The 17,473-nt window shown below is 49.0% G+C and overlaps 1 protein-coding gene across 10 annotated transcripts in view; it reads left to right on the top strand.

Annotated features, from left to right (window-relative positions):
- ST6GAL1 (ST6 beta-galactoside alpha-2,6-sialyltransferase 1) overlaps window positions 1–17,473 on the top strand; it is a 118,272-nt gene that overhangs the window by 23,903 nt on the left and 76,896 nt on the right. For 9 of the 10 annotated variants that reach the window (XM_032406939.1, XM_032406936.1, XM_032406935.1 and 6 more), the window contains one exon: window positions 1,755–1,875. The gene's annotated coding sequence lies outside the window, so the exon portion shown is untranslated. Of the gene's footprint in view, window positions 1–764; window positions 1,518–1,754; window positions 1,876–17,473 lie in introns of those variants that run through there. The other variant, XM_032406938.1, reaches the window with a different exon arrangement.

Raw genomic sequence — 17,473 nt, 5'->3', positions numbered from 1 at the left:
GGTCCCCTAGTCCCCCAACCCTGGGAGCACCTTGGTCCTGTTCCCTGGGGAAGGCTGGTTACAGGCAGGCTCCCAGGTGGGCCCCAGCTCGGCTGCATTTCACATAGAGATCTCTTCCCAGCCTGACCCAGTCTCCGCACCGTGTCTTTGGCCCCTGGTGTTTTGTCGGCATTAATTGTAGATAGCGGCAAAGTGCCCAAATGCTGCAAGTGGCTTTTTATTTTCTCGTGTCACCTGATGCCTTTGTCCTTTGTTCTGCTCACCCTGAATCTTTGCAAGACCTTGATATTTCCATACCCTCAGTGGCTCACTTCACCTCCGCTTTCATCTGGTGGTACTTCCTCTTGGGGTCTGCACTCTCGTGGCCTGACTGTTGTTTCTCATGGCATCTCAGGGTCTCTTCCTCCTGGACACCACGCTTGTGTGTTACCACGCCTCTCTGTTCCTCAGAGCATTTCTCACCTTTTCCTCCTTCCAGTTCCTTCTCACACACCCCCTCCCTAAGCTTGATTAGGGGAGCTCGTTTAATCATCAGGTCTTATACTTGGGCTGAGCTGAGTGTGAACATGACAAGTGACGACCCAGACTGCTGGCACTGGGTGCTCATTTGCACTGGAAATGTTACACCTGGCGAGCGAGGATGTGGGTGAGGGAGGGGCTGGGCGGAGGGGAGGGAGGGGAGGAGGCCAGGCCCGGGGCACTGGGTCACCTCTCGCCAGTGCCCGGAGCCCTTTATATGGCACAGAAGTCCTGGAGGCAGCAGGCCAAGTCTGAGACATTTGGAAACTCTTTGACTGGGTCTTAAGGAAATAACCATGGATTTCCCCAAAGATTTAGTTTTACGAACTATTTGTAATTAACAAAAAACCACTGGTGACTCATGGCCAGCCCTTGGGGGTGGGGTGACAGTTCTGGTCTGGCCACCGAGGGACAGGTTCCGTAGCCCCTGCAGAAGACTGCTGATGACATTGCACTAAGCCCTGCCTCGCTTTCTTGCATCTTTGTAAAAACTCCAGATCACCAAATAAAACCAGGAAGGGTTTGTTATCTGTAGTTATCCTGGAGAGAGAAGAATAGGTAATTTTTTTTCCTTCTGACTGAACTCTATTTTTCTAAAATTTCTAGATGGGACATAAATTTCTTTGACATTCGGAAGACCAACAGTTACTTGAAAAACAAATGCCATCCACCCAGGCAGCTATAACAATATAGGGGTTGGAAACTTAGTTTCCGTTAAAAATGCTCTCAAAATAAATCAGGAGTTGAATTCACATTTGTAACATTACACACACTATACTGTCGGTCACAGGGAGACGGGGCAAGGGTGATGATATATTGGTTGATTGAAACCAGCTATCCATAAGCCTTATCTAAAAATGAAACTTGGGGCCACAACCGTAGTTTTCTTTTTCTTGCTTTCCTTACTAATAACAGAAAGGAGCACGGGACTAAGGGACTGTGGCAGAGTTTGCTTTGCTTCACCTACAGCTCACTGAAATCGTGCAGCCGCAGGAGGGGTAGGTCTGGGCGAACAGATGGGCGGCTTGAGCCCTGGGAAAGCGGCCTGGCTCTCTCAGGTGCGGCTGTCGTTCTGGAAGGGGCTCCAAAGGGTCAGGAGTGACCAGGGCAGGGCGTGGGAGGAGGAAGGGTCCTAACCCTCCTGCATGTGTTAACATATGCGCTTCTGGTGCTCTGTCTGCAGCTTTTCTTTGTGTGCCTGTGGTTTATTTATTTATTTTTTCTCCTCTCCGCAGGCAAGGTAGAGCCAGTTGTGCAGAGAGGGAGAAGCAGTGAGATCCTGGAGCCCAGCTGAAATGAACTGGCCTCCTTGAGCGGTCCCAAGCCCGGGTGCCAGGCCTGTGTCCCAGCACTGAGGTAAGACCACCTGAATCCCAGCTTGGGGGCATATAAGAGGGTGGAAGCCTCCTCCTCTGGGGAAACCTCTTTCTCTAAGGCTCAGGGAGAAGGAGCAGTTGTTTCTGATAAGTCAAACCGTCTGCTTCCACCTCTGCCCATTGGGGGGTAAGGTCATTTGATGGCCCAAGAGACTTTGATTTTTTAGAGCATGGCTTTTGGACTCTTTGAACAGGGAGTTGTATTTTCTCGATTGCTGGTGAAATTTGAACTCCAAGGGCACGAATTTGTCCTCCAGGTGAGACTGCACTAGATTCAGGTGAACGGCTGAACTTAGGTGCACCTGCTCTGTTCTGCCAGGGAACTTGGGCTTTTAGGAAACTCTTTCTCTCTCATGCCCAAGGGTGGCAGAAAGAAATTATGTGGGGAGGTGATTGCAAAGCATTCCACTCAGCTCAGTAAAAAATGACTCATTACCCAGGTATGTTCTGATTGTAAAGGTAATATGCGCTCATAAGATATTTGGGAAAATGCGGATGCGGAAGAAAATAAAACATGCCTGAAATCCAACCACTGTTAACAATCCTTCAGGTAGGTTTCATGAAGGTTCCCCTTTCAGCCCCCATAGCACGTTGACTCCTGCCAGGAGGTAGAGAGGTGAGGCAGAAAGAACACTCGATTAGGAGCCAGGAGAATTTGCTTCTAGTCCGGAGGCTCTCAGAGAGCTGATTTTTAAATATTCAGGAATTTTGCAAGCTGCTTGTTAAACATTGTTGATAGCCGGAAATTGGCCATGGTGGGGAAGTTTACAGCGTGGAAATCAGCCAGTGCTACAAACCAGGGCCTTTTGGTTTTGGAGATTCAGATTACAGGCTTGCTGTGCCACCACCAGGCTGGGAGGCATGAAGCAAGTCACCCCCCCCCCCCTTACACCCTTCTCCCTCCTCTCCTGTGAAGAGTAGGTACTCAATAAGCATTGGTTGAATGGATGAACAAGAGGGAGATTTCTGTTCTTATTATCCTGGTAAGACGGTTGTGAAGCTCCCTGCCCATGGGAGGGGGTTTAGTTGATTAGTAAACCTTTGTTTTATCAGTGGAGAGAAGTCCGCTGGCCTTTCCCTGCCTTGTCGCTAGCTTCTTGGGGAATCTGTGAATTACTGACGCCCTTTTATAAGGGCAGATAAAAACTCTCCTTTTACTTAAGACAGACATCTGGGGCATATTTCCTTCCTGGAAAAATCAAGGAGTTGGTCAAAGAAGTGTGAAAAGGAAGCCCCAGCGCTGCTAGATGTGAGAGCCAGGACTGAAATTAGAGCTTTTGACTCTTAAACTCCACTGGGGGGTGGGAGGGGGGAGGAGAAGGAGCACTTCCTGCCAAATGTGAAATTTAAACAAAAGCCTCTTTCTTCAAGGCCCTGCTGTGGGCAGATTAGAGCTAATTAAATTAGCATAATGGAGCCCCAGCCTCGGCCCTTCTCCCTCTACTTTCAGAACTTTTGGGCTCCCTGCCCCCCTTCCCCCCCCTTCATGCATCCTGGAGGAGGGGATGGGGAGAAGCTGGGGGCATCAGTTAAGCATCAGTTCACCTTGTAAAATTGTAGTTCATAAAAATTAAAAAGGTGGAAAGGACTAGAGGGGCCATTTGGTCCCACACCCTCATTTTAAGAAGCCAGGTCACACCACTGGTGACTGTTGGTGGCTGAGGGGGAAGGTACTTGCTCCTGGGGAGGCAGAGAAGGAGGCCGGTGGAATGCAGCACTGCTCAGGAAGCCTCCTGACCACTGAGCCCTTGTATGTGACTGGCAAGGGGACATGGTGGATGGTCTCCAGGGCCAGCCCTGCCTCTACTCTTCTCAGACCCCACCCCGGTAGCTGCTGCCCCAGCCCCCATGCACTTCATGCAGTGGTCCCCTGGTGTGCTTGGAATTAAGACCCCTTCCTCGTCAGGGGTTTGGTTTTCCAGGTCAGTGAAACTAGCTGGGCAGATCTAATTCTGAGAACTTTTAGGTGTGTGTATGAGGAAGGGCAGGGAAGGGTAGGGAAGGCTTAGTCATGGCTCTAGGCATTGTGCTTCATGCTCTGTTTGTAGGATCTCACTGAACTCGGCAATGACCTAACAGGGTAGGTTTTTCTGTTCTCATGAGGCTGATGTGGAAAAGGAGTCTCTCGCAGAGGTAAAGAGACTTGACCAAGATGGCAGAGCCCACAAGCAACCGAGATGTAAGCTGAGCCTGGCTGGGACTCCACAGCTTCTCAGAATTAGTGGGTGCTCTTCACAGCAAGTTGGCGCCTACATGGGCGGGGGTTCCCAAATGCAGTTCCACCCTCGGGGTGCCTCATTCCATCTCTGCCGCTCTGTGAACAGCTGTGGTGACAGTGCTTGGAGCTTCACGAAAGGCCACACTGTTCCTCTCAGACCCCGAGGACTCTTCAGTCTACAGTAAGATAGCGTCAGAGCTGGGAGGTCCATAGAGTTCTTTAGCATAGTCCCCTCACTCATGTGATGCCCCGGGAGGTGAGTTGGGGTGCTGCTGGCCCCAGGTCTCTGAGTCATCTGGAAGCAGAGGCCTTCTTAGCCTCTGGACTCCCGGTGCTCTTGCCAGGGGAACATACTGAGATGGATCTGTTTGGTTTTCCTCCATGTTTGGGTAAGTGATTATTCCTCTGGCAAGAGGGATTTAATTCAGCTTCACAGAGATTGTGTACCCAGCCACATATCCTGGCCTGTTTGGGCAAGAGATTCTGGCTCGGTCTTGAGCATACAGGCACAACAAGGGACACGGGGAGGAGCACTCCTACATCGTGACTGTATATGACATATATGAGCCCATAACCATACATCATCTCCAAGAATTCTAAAGGGAGAAATTGTGTGTCCCAGGGCTCACCCTGCTAACGAGGGAGCAAAGCAGCAATGGCAGGTCGGGCTCTTTGAAGATTATTGCAGAGGGTAGGGCTGGGGGGAGGAGGCAGAGTGGCAGAGGGAAAGATTTGGTTTGGCACTGCCAAGTGTCTTTGACTGTGAAGCTGGGGTTGGGGGTGGGGGAGCGGGGTGGACAGTTTTGTAGATAATCAAGAATCCTTTTCCTCTCTGGCCCTTATCAGCTTCAGGAGGAGGAAAAGCTCACTTCAGCGGGGTGCTCGGGATGTGAATCAGGGCTGAAAGAGGTCCTTGGAAAGCTGGTTGATTGGCCTTCACATCTTCCATCTAAGGAAATGGAAGCCCAGAAAGGGGAAGGGCCTTGTCTATGACACAAGTGGAAATGGAGTCTGTTCTCCTGAATGTCTGGCCAGGGTCCTGCCCACCCAGCCACTCTAGCTGCCCAGGGAAGGATGTTCCCAGAGACAGGTACAGCCCACTTCCTGCCTTGGCCTGTCTGGCCCAAAACCTGTGATGGGCTGGGTTTGGTCGTTGAAGGAATTTGTGGCAATGGTAGCCCAGAAGGGAGAGGGTGTCCTCTCAATGATGCCACAGATCCCCTGGCATCTCAATGTTGCCAGCCCTTCATCCTCCTCTGTTCACATCCTAGAGGTCTTGTTGAAGCCAGGGGTATCATTTCTGGCTTCTTACTGGAAGTTCACCATTGTTGGAAGACCTCACAATACAGAGACAAGTGCCCCAGCTTTGAGGACATTTGAACTGGGTTTGAGACTCGTTTGGCCATACTTGCACGACTACCTGGCCTTTCTGACTCAGTTTCCTCAGATGTAAAATGGGCTGAATAACCCCTACCTTGAGTGAAGATTAATAATTATTTATATAATGCTCTTCCCACAAAGTAGATGCCTGCTGAAAGGTCCCCATTCTTTTCTTTTTTTTTCATACAGCTCTATTGAGGTCTAATTGACAGACAACATATTGAAACCTCACAGCTTGATGAGTTCTGACATATGTATACACTCATGAAATTATTCCTACAGTCAAGTTCATGAACATAACCATTACCCCCCAAAGTTTCCTCCTTTACCTTGTCCTTCCCTCCTCCCAGCCTGCCTCCCATGTCCTGCCTCCCATTCCCAGGCAAACCATAATCCGCTTTCTATCACTATAGATTAGTTTGCATTTTCTAGAACTTTATGTAAATAGCATAACACAGCACATGCTCTTCTTACTCTCAGCACAATTTTTTAAAGGTTTTATTATTTTATTTTTATTTTTTAAAAGTTTTTATTTAAATTCCAGTTAGTTAACATACAGTGAAATATTAGTTTCAGGTGTACAATACAGTGATTCAACACTTCCATACATGACCTGGTGCTCATCACAAGAACACTCCTTAATTATCTGACATTCATCCATGTTGTGTGTATGAATAGCTCATTACTTTTTTGCTGAATAGCACCCTACTGTAAGGAAATACCACTATCTGTTTATCCGTTTATCTATTAACAGACGTTTGGGTGGTTCCCAATTTTTGGCTATTAAAATAAAGCCAATGCAAGCATTTGTTAAAAAAATTTTTGTGGGGACCTATGAATTCTTTTTCCTGCCTCAACCCCTAAGAGTACAATGGCTGGGTCCTACGGTAGGTGTATGTTTCACATTTTAAGAAGCTGCCATTGGGGCACCCGGGTGGCTCAGATGGTTAAGCGTCTGTCTTCGGCTCAGGTCATGATCCCAGGGTCCTGGGATCGGGCCCTGCGTAGGGCTCCCTGCTCGGCCGGGAGCCTGCTTCTCCCTCTGCCTCTGCCATTCCTTCCACTTGTGCTCTCTGGCTCTATCTCTCTGTCAAATAAATAAATAAAATCTTTAAAAAAAAAAAAGAAGAAGAAGCTGCCAAATTGTTTTCTAGAGTGGTTGCATCATTTTACATTGTCCCCAGCACTCCATGAGGGTTCCAGTTGCTCCATTTCCTTGCCAACACTTGGTATGGTCAGTCTTGTAAATTTTAGCTATTTTAGTAGGTCTGTGGTGATATCTTGTGATTTTATTTGCATTCCCTTAAAGAAATGCTCGTTTAAAGAATAAGATTTGTTTATCTTCTTATGATTGAGTTGGGTTCTTTATATACTCAACAAACAAGTCCTTTATTGAAGAAGTTTGAAAATCTATTTTCCAATTCCGAGGCTTGCGTGTGGTGAGAGATAATGGCACATAAACTAATAATCACAATTCAGTTGAGAAAGTATGTATAGGGAAGTACAAAGAAAGATAAGTAATTTTTTTTTTTTTTTAATTTATTTATTTGAGAGAGTGTGCACTAGAGAGCATGCAGGGGGAGGGCAGAGGGAGAGAGAATCCCAAGCGGACTCTGTGCATGGAGCCCGATGTGGGACTTGATCTCAGAGCTGTGAGATCATGACCTGAGCCAAAACCAAGAGTCAGACGCTCAATCAACTGTGCCACCCAGACACCCTGAAAGATCAGTAATCTTAGCACAGGATGTTAGGGAAGCTTCTAGGAAGTGAAGGTATGTGAATTGGGCTGTAAGGGAAATGAAAAGTTAGCTAGGTGGAGGGAGGGCAGTCTGGGTAGAAGTGCAGAGGCATGGCAGTATGAAATATCATGCTGCATGTGAAATTATACTTATCTAATTGGAGGACTACGATTTTGGAGAAGGATGTGGGCTGGAAGCCCAGCTGCCCTCCTGGTAGCCTGTGCACCTCTCTTTTTTCATGTTTTATTTTGAAACAATTGTAGATTCACTGGGACTTGCAAAGATAATACAGAGATGTCCAGTGCATCCTTCGTTTAGATAGTACAGAGATGTCCAGTGCATCCTTCGTTTAGTTTGTTCCAATGGCTTCATCTTACATAATTATAATACAGTATCAAAACCAGGAATGTGAGATTGGTACAATGTGTGTATGTTTCTATGTCATTTTCTCACGTGGGTGGATTAGCAGAACCACTACTGCGATCCAGAGATAGACTGTTCCATCACCAGAAAGATCTCCCTCCTGCCACCCTTTCATGGTCACACTGCTGCGGCCCCTCCCGTCTGTGTTGCATCTCTATAATTTTGTCCTTTTGAGAATGTTCTGTAAATAGAGACCTACGATATGCACCCTTCTGAGACTGGCTTGTTTTCAGTCATCATCATACGCTTCAGGTCCATCCAGGTAGTTGAATTTATCAGTAGTTTGCTCTTTTTTGTTGCGGAGTGGCATTTCATGGGATAGATGCACTAGTTTCATCACTGACCTTTTTTGAAGGATGTTTTGGTCGTTTCCAGTTTCTGACTATTACAAATAAAGCTGCCACGAACAATTTTGTACAGGTTTTTGTGTAGACGTAAAGTTTTGTTTTTCCGGGATAAATGCCCAGCCGTGCAATTGCTGAGTTGTATGGCAAGCGTAGTTTTGATTTTTTAAGAAACTGCCAAGTTGTTTTTTAGAGTGGCTGTACCACTTAGCACTCCCACCAGAAGTGGGAGTGGGAGAGATCCACTTTGTCCACGTCCTTGCCAGCATTTGATACGGTCATATGTTCGTGTTAGCTGTTCTGATAGGTGGGCAGTGCTGTCTCATTATGGTCTTAATTTGCATTTCTCTGATGGCTGGTTGTATGACTCTTACCCTTTGTGCACCTTCAGGTCTGGCTGTATGAATCTAGACCCCAGCCTTTTAAATGTGAGAAGCAGGAGGACCTCGTGCTGATAACCCCCCTCCCTCATTTCTGGAGCTGCCCTGAAGTCTGACTTCTTTGTCCTTTGACCCAATGAGCCAGTTCCAGGAGATCCTTCTTCATTGTTCTGGGTGGCTCCAGGAAAGTGGTATTTTCTAGAGCTGCGTATTTTTCCATGGGAAGTTTTTTTTTTTCCTTTACCACAGAGGGGCAAACAACCTGTGAGTGTTGGGTTTTTTTTTTTTTTTTTTTTCACTCTGCTGTGGGGTAAGTTCTCTCTCTCCACCCTGTCCCTCTCTGGTGCCAGTATGCCAACGTCTGTCCTTACTGGCAGCTGAGATAAAGAAGCCTCTGGACTTAGGCCAGGATGGCTATTTTCTCAGTGTTTGGCGGCCTGAAATGCCAAGGGAATCTGCCATCGCCTCAGGCCTTCCCTATGCTCAGCATCTTCTGTTCCTTCAGTTACAGACGGAGAGGCAGCTTTAATGTGCTGGAAAAAATCATCATGGTAGCTAACAATTCTATAGCATTTATTCTGTGCCAGGTACCAAGTGCTTTTTATGTAGGAACTCATTTAATGCCCACAACAACCCTAAGAGTTAAGACTATTAATACCCCACTTGACCAATGAGGAAACTAGGGCCCAGGAGGTCTCATAGCTAGTATGTGGTGAGTAAGTTGGGACTTGAACCCAGAAGGTTTGACACCCAAGTCCATCCTCATCGTCATTGTGCTATACTGTCTCTGCGAGGGCAGGTAGCCCCTTGTGTGGTACGCACCTTGCTGTCCGAAACTGCAGGCTCAGGCTCTCCCCTTAGGAATGAGGGGGAGGAGGAGGGCATGCCATGGTGTTCTCTCGGGTGTCAGCTCTTCGTGATGTGGCGGTGGGAAATGGAATAGCTGGGAAGTGCTTTCCCAGGGGAAAAGGGGAGTTCCTTGGAGGCCTGCACAGGGCATGGGCTGCTGTCCAGGTGTGAGTGAGGCTCAGGCTCTGCGCCACAGTCTTGTGAAGACATGATTCTGTTCCATGAACCTGCTGTGCACCCAGACCTGGCTCCCGCACACTGTGGGCAGAGGCTGGAGGAGGATGGCGTGGAGGCCCTGACCTTGGGCCACCTCACTGGCCCTCAGACTCTCAACCACCTGCCTGTGCCGTGATAACCTTGAGCTTGCACTGCAGGGACTGGGATGACTGGGAAAGAGCTTGGCCTTTCTGGCCTGGCAGATCTGGGTTCTGCTTGCAAAACCTCCCTTTCCACCCATAAACTGGACAATAACCATACCTAGTGTCTAGATTGTGGTGAGGCTACGTGGGGGCAGTGTTGTGAATTGCCCTGGTGAACGTTGGTTCCCTCTTCTCCTCTCCATGGGGCCCTTTCCGATCTTAAATATCCAGCTGCATGGCAGTGCTGCCCTGAAAGAAAATGGGTGTGTGTCCCTTGTCTTAATTTAGTCGGTGAAGAGTGTCCACTCACTCGTTCAGCATTCAGTCAACTCTTTATTTTTTTTATATTTTATTTTATTAGGTTTTATTTATTTATTTGACAGAGAGTAAGAGCACAAGCAGGGGCAGCAGCAGAAGGAGAGGCAGAGGGAGAAGCAGGCTCCCAGCAGAGCAGGAAGCCTGATGCAGGGCTTGATCCCAGGACCCCGAGATCATGACCTGAGCCGAAGGCAGACGCTTAGCCATTTGAGCCACCCAGGCGCCCCTCAGTCAACTCTTTCATGACCCTCTACCATGCGCTTGCTTCTATAATAGGCCCTGGGAGCCTAAGAGCCGGATCCTTGACCTCACGTAGCATATGGTCTACAGAGAGAGACAAATATTAATTAAATAATAGCCCAGTTGAGTGTGACATCATGAACCGTGGACTTGCTGTGGAGGAAGCTCACTGGTACCGTGTGAGTGAGCCATAGGCTGAGGCTGGAGGACACTTCCTCAGGGGAGCGATTCTGATCTGGGTCAGATTCTTTAGCCTTGATCCACTGAAGAGGCCCATGTGGAATGTTCTGTAGGATCAGTTCACTTGACACGGTGTCCTGACTGTCGACTGACCTGAACCCTGGCCACCCTGGTGTTTTCCCCACTCGGACAAGCCACAATGTTCTGGGACGTTCCCCAGACCCAAACATGGACAGCTGCTGCTGACCCATGGGGGCTAACGCTGAGCTCAGAGCCACACCTTACAGGCTGGGTTACGTGTCGTTGTTAAGTGTGCTCATGACTCAGCTTGTTACTCAGCCGAACGGAGTATGCCACCAAGAAATCACACAGAGTTTTTTAAAACAACTTTACTGAGGTACAATTTATATTTCATGAAATTAAGTTCCTTTAAGTGTAAATGCAAGGACTTGTAGTACATGTACCGGGTTGTGCCGCCATCATCACAATCCAGCTTTAGAACATTTTTTTATCATTGGAGGGGTCGTTCATCTTCACGTGGAAAAGGCAAGAAAATTATTTTGGTATGGAAATCATTCCGTAATTACTTTTTCTGGAGTTAGTTCTGTGCTCCCAGCAGGAGGATCTCATTAATTAATTCCATCAGTATTTCCGGAGTGCCTGCCGGAGCCCGCAGCTGGGCTAGGTGCAAAGGGGGAGCGAGAAATGGTGGAGAGGGCAGTTTTCCTGTCGTCGACAAGCTTGTCCTGAAGACGCACCGTTCGGTGTAGCGTGTCTCAGGTGTGGATCTCAGCAGGCCGGGTGTTTGCTTTCCGCCCTGTGGCTCGTCACTGAGGACAAGGCAAGGGCCTTGCTTTTGCAATATGGACATATTGAAAATACTGGCCAAGCAGAAGGAGGGACATGTGCTCTCCAACATCTGCACACGGCTCTAGGCTTTGGCAAGCCTGAATGCAGGACCTGCAAAGAGAGGAGAGGAGGTGTGCTGTTTTCATTGCAAAGATTCCACTGGTGGAATTGGGGTGAGCAGGGAGGGTGCCTGGAGGAAGAAAAGAGCAGGATCAAAGTCAGGGCAGGGGGCTCAGGCGAATTCAGGGAGTAGTGGTGCATTTGGTCCCCTATAGCCTTCGGGGCACATTTGCATATGGTGGAGTGTTGTTTGCAGGCTTGGGCATGGGATAGGAGTGAGGAATTTGGGCTTAGTGGAGCAAACATGGAAGATGCCATTTTGTCTCCAAGGAGGGGCATAATTGTCCAGAGCTGGACTTGGGGCATAGTCTTGCATGTAGAGAGAGATGGGAAGCAGGTATGGCTCGGCAGGCTACTGGGGGGGCCCTAATATCAGGTGATGTGGACCTGACTTTGGCTGGGCCGGTGGGTTGAGGAAGGAAGAAGTGGATGGGAGAGAAGATTCTGTCAGGGGAGAGGAGAACATCTCCCTGTCCCAGCTGCTTCTCTACCTTGCCCACCTGCCTCTTGCACTTCAACTAACCCCTCACACTCCGCTTGTTCACAACCAGACCCGACAGCCCCTCCCCACACTGTCTTCTCCATGCTTTTCTCCCCTCCATTTCTCTATCCCATTCTTCTTGCCAGGTGGAAGGAGAGGAGCCAGAAGGCAGAACGCTACCTGCAGAAGGTAGTGCCATGGAAGGTAATGGTGAGAAATTTCCAGAGAGGGAAGTGCCAAATGCCAAAGACGGGCACTGAAGAAGGGCTGGGGACTCAGGGCTGGTAGTGGCCAGGCAAGCCAGGTGCCTCAGGTGCCGAACTTAAGGAGGCACACTTGGATGCCAACCCTGTACTCACATGGCCCCGAGGGTGTGGGCCCCCTTGAATTTTGCACTCTAAGTGCCTCCCTTACCTTACCTTAGTCCTGGACTAGGTTCCTGGAGAACACTGGTCTTTGGGAGGACACTGGTGATGTTGGACAAAGCATTGATTTTTCAGCGGGCTCAGGATAGAGTGTGGAACTGTTTCTTCAGAAGGAAGACTTCCATGGGAAGCTTCCTGAAGCTGTGTGAGGGCCTGCGTGTCTCTCTCCTCCCCACCCCCAAGACAGCCCCTTAGGGTCTCCACGGACTCTCTAGGGTTCCTGAAGCACAGTTTGAAGAGCACCGATCAACTCCAGCCCCACCTTACCACAGAAAGTTCTGAGACCCGTAGAAAGTTCTGAGATCCACAGAAATACATGACTTTCCCAGGCCACACAGGCAGGTGTGACATTAGAGGTCTCCCTGTACTTTCCTTTGGTTCATCATCTTCAGTTTTACATTCTCTTTTGACTCCCCCCAGTCTCCCCCTGCCTCCGTAAGAATTAGAAACAGTTGGTGCTGAAGGTCTCCAGATATTTGAAGACTGTAGTCTGAGAAGTCAATTTACTGAGTGCCCGCTACCTACCAAGCACTATTTTAAGGGGCTTTTACATTCGTTATTTTAATACTTTAAGAACCTTTCCGAGTACATGTCATCATCCCATTTACCTGACGAGGGGACCGAGGCTCAGAGAGAACAAGCACTTGCTTCAATCCGCAGAGTTACTGACAGGCGCTCGTGTGTCCAAAGCCTGTGTTCTTTCTCCACACCACGTCTTCCTTCAGTCGTTCAGACTGACCGAGTCTTGCTACTGGCCCTGGTTTTGGTGCTGCTCTAGTACAGACAAAGGAGACAGAATCCTGTGAAGCCCCACCCCACTTGTCCCCCTGCTCGCAAGGGGCCGTGGGCCGGCTCTTCATAAGGTCTCCTGTCACAGGGGTCTCTGGGCTGCCTGGGGTGGTCGCGGTGATTTCCGGCTGTTGTGGAGATGAAATCCATGGCCCCACTCACTCCCTAGCCAGCAAGTCACATGGGCTCCTTTCTCTGTGCCCCTGGGATTCTGGAACATTCCACCGACACGGCATTCAGGCAGTATAGGTAGTTTGTTCTGCAAGGAGCTTGACCACTCCCGACACTACCCGCCCCCCCCCCCCGAGATTTCCTCGCATTTCTTGGCATTTATCACCAGTAGTTTCCTTCGGCCCCCACCCCCCCAGCAGAGCTCTGATTCACTTCCATGAGTTAGCCCTGATAAAGGCGAGTTATTTTGGCCTCTTCTGCCCTCAGCCCCAGTGAGAATTTGGATCCAGTGCTTTCACTTGTCACTTCAGAATGTTTGCCAGAGTTTGCGGAAAAAGGCCTGTATTATTCATGTCCTTGCCAGGAACAGCCGCGCCCTGCCAGCTTGTCATGTGAGCCCACGGAGCTGCCCGGCTGCACGGCCCACAGCCCTCGGGGCCCGCTGGCTCAGGTGGGAAACGCGATCCACTCGGACAGAAACTGCAAACAGCCGAGGAGGGCAGAAAGCAACTTGGAAGGGACTGATTAGGGCCTCCCCTAGGAATTCACCGCAGCCCAGCGCGTGTCTGGGGGGGGCGGGGGGCTGATTCCATCCTGTGCTCCATGGGGCCCTTTCTATTTGAAGTCTTTTCGTCTGACGTCTCCCTCCTCCACGAGATAAAAGGAGGCCGTTAATCAGTTCAGTAATATCTAGAGGTCCCTCGTTCCTCACAGAGGACACCATGCTGGCCACTTGAAACAAACCCTCAGAACAGTCTTTGAGGTGGGGCGGCTCTCCATTTAATGGATGAGAAAACAGCCTGGGAGAGATCAAGTGCATAACCCGAGGTCATGCAGGCAGTAAGGGGTGGAGGGTGGGATCGGAACCCAGGTCTGTCAGGCTCCTTTCAGGACGCTGTGAGCCACCAGACACAAACTGACATCTCTCTGGCTCTCCTGCAGGTTACCCTTGCAGCCGGTCCCGACTGTGTCTCCTACCCTCCTCTCTTCCCATCACTCTGTAAACATGGAAATCCGATTTCTGGAGCTTGGTGTTCCCGTGGGGACTTGACTAGAGTTTAGGACCCGCCAGGTCAGCGGTTGGTGGACTGAAGGTCAGACCAGGGGTGAGGAGAGATGGTCTCTGGCACCTTCTCCTCTCTCAACTGAAATGGCTCCTCTTCACGCCCCATCAAAGCCCTTTTTAGGGCCAGGAGCTCAACACTGAGTTTAGAGAAAATCATGACATCCCTTGCTTGCTTAGGAAACCTCCACCAGTCCCAGTTTCTTGCAGGATGAATTGGGACTAGAAACACTTCGTCTGGAGCAGACGTTGAATCCCATTTCCCATCACTGCAGCCCTCATACCCTCACCCCTCATAGCTTCTCACCATTCCTTGACTACAATGGGCCCTCTTTCATGGCTAAGCCTTTGGACTACCATTCTCTCTGTTGGGTATGCCTTTTTCTGCCTGTTAAACTCCTATTCACCCTTCGGAACCCAGGAGGAACATTACTGACTCCTAATGGAGTTGGTACCACCCCAGCCTGTAGTTCTGAATGCCTTACATGGGTTTACACCCATCATTTTATGGGTCTTTCTCTTCCTCAAAGGCCCCAGGGGCAGGGGCTGGACCCTATTTATCTCTGTAGCACCTATATTTGGTGCATATTTGTGTGAACAAATGAATGGGGGCTCATTAATGAACTACGTGCTAATGTGTGAATCACAGGTGGCTCCACTTGAAGTACAAGGTCGCAGTGGGAGGGGATGGGCCAAGGCTCTGGTGCTATTGATGAGTTGACGGGTGAGCCAGGTGCTGTGCTAAGAGCACTATTGCAGATGAGCCCTGCAGCGGAGAGGGGGCCTCCCAGGGGGTGAAGAGACATCACCAGGCTTCCAAGTTGTGGAATGAAACACAGCCTACCCTGTTCCCCAGGCCAGCCTCTCGAACTGTACACCCAGCCTGCCTCCCAGGAGGGGAGCTCCCTAGGGCTGGGCTGGGTGCAGACCTGGAGCAGAAGTGGGGATTCTGGATGATCCCCCAAGGAAGAGGAATGGGGGTGGTACTCAGGAGAGGAGCAGAAGCAGAGGCAGGAGGAAGTCCAAGGCAAACTTTGTTTCCTTACTGTGATGCTGGGGGCATCTTGCTGGCCAGAGCTCCTGCCTGATGGCTGCTCCTGAGGATGCAGTATGAGCCGGGTCCAGGCAAGAATTTGGAGCCAGACCCGGATCTGTAGGTCATTCTGTGGCCCTAGGCCTCCCGCCTATTTAATCCCTCCTTCCCCTACTGCTGGCTGTAGGAACTTAGCCTTTACCCATGGTAAGATCTGAGTTTAAATCCTGGTCTCAGACACTTTAACTGCAGATTGTGTAGCACTGAGCAAAAATACTAGGGTTGCTGTTTTTATTTAATTTTTTATTTTTTATTTAATTTTTTAAAATTTATTTCCAGTATTGTTAACATACAGTGTTATTAGTTTCAGGTTTACAATATAGTGATTCAACAGTTGTCTACATGACTCAGTGCTCAACACGATCAGTGTACTCCTAATCCCCATCACCTATTTCTCCCATCCTCCCACCCACCTCTGCCCTGATAACCATCAGTTTGTTCCCTATAGTTAAGACTCTGTTTCTTGGTTTCTTTTTTCTTTGTTCATTTGTTCTGTTTCTTAAATTCCACACGTGAGTGAGGTCATATGATATTTGTCTTTCTCCGACTGACTTATTTCACTTAGTATTATACCCTCTAGGTCCATTAGGGATGCGATTTTACAGGGTTATTAGGACGAGTGGTGACGCCACAACGGGGAGGCTGTGTGCTAAGACATCTAATTTATTCCTCTGAATATCCTGCAGGTATATGCTCTTATCATTCCGAAATCACAGATCCTTAACTGAGGTTCAGAGAGGCTCCACAAGCTGCTCAAGGTCCCATAGTGAGGAAATGATAGAATCAGTGGACCCGGGTGTCCTACACCGATCCTACCTGATCTACTATGTCACCAGTCTCCAGTCTGCGAGATCCTAAGGATCACCTGGGGCTCTTGTTGAAGGCGTAGTTCCCAGGCTCTGTATCAGATTTTGATGCAGCCCGCTTTTTTGGGGGGGGGCGGGGTTGCGGCGGGGGAGCAGAATCTGTAATGAGTACCCAGGATGATGTTAGGATCTGGCAAGTTTAGGAAACATAGTAGTGTACTTTCCTGCCTGTAAGGTGTGCCACCTGGTTGGCCCTCGATACACATTGGCTGTGAGTATTATGACATGAATTGATGGAAAGGATATACTACTGTGAAGAGCTTCTCATCTTTTAAAAGCTCACTAGTCCTACAACTAGATCTTAAAGATAGAAGTTAAGGGAAGTAGATTCTGGATCAGGGAGTCTACATTCTAAACCTCTGAATTCCAAACCATCTGCAAATGGAATGAGCTGCCTTCAAAGGTCCCTATTCGTGTTCAAGCAATCGGTGACACCATGTGTCAAGTGTGCTGGTCGAGAGGTCCGCTCTTTGAGGACCCGGTGCCCGGTCAGCATCTGCCCTGTGCACGCGTGCACTGAGGAGTTGTTCCTGGCTTTGGCATGTTAATATTCCGGTGGAGGTTGGGTGGTGCAGCTATGCAAATTCAGGAAGGATCCCAACTCTGGGAGGGAAAGCAGGAAGGCAGGGATGGCAGAGGCCAGAGTGAGTAGGTACCTCGGGACCATCACTCCCTGCTTTGTGCCCCGGGAAACCTGTGCTCCAGTTTCCACTGTAGCTTCTGAGTCTCCAGACTCTCAGTCCCCTGCTGTGAGGGCACAGAATACTTCATTTTCCTTAGGGACTGATGGTGAACTGATGTCTATCTCTTCTCCATATGTCTGGGTCTTGCCTTTGTTTTTAAGTTCTTAAGGCCCATCTTGTGGGCATCTAAATTATAGAACATAGGGAATATTGTCCCATCAGAGCCTAGAGAAAAGCTTGACCTCTACCCTGTTTTCAACCTCAGCTTCGATGACAAAACTCAACAACTACTTTCCTAGAGACCAAGAGCATCTATAAGACCCTGCTAAAAGTTGATGGAAACTACCGAATAATTGCGTTGGATACTTTCATTTCTAAGAGCCATGGTAATAGCTTTGAACACTGGTTGTGTATTGGTGGTTTATATATCTTTTTTCATTTAATCCTTGCAGCAGCCCTGTGATATAGGTAACTCTGTCCCTGTTTTACAGATGAATAAGCAAGACTCAGAGAATTTAGCTGAGTTGCCCTAGGTGACAGAGTTAGTAAGCGATGGGCTGGGACTTCAGACCCATGTCTGTGTGACTCACAAATTAGAACTTACTATG

Source organism: Phoca vitulina, unplaced genomic scaffold (assembly GCF_004348235.1).
Source record: "Phoca vitulina isolate PV1807 unplaced genomic scaffold, GSC_HSeal_1.0 scaffold8, whole genome shotgun sequence".
In the NCBI taxonomy this organism is placed as follows: Eukaryota; Metazoa; Chordata; class Mammalia; order Carnivora; family Phocidae; genus Phoca; species Phoca vitulina.
This window is presented reverse-complemented; position numbering and strand designations above follow the sequence as displayed.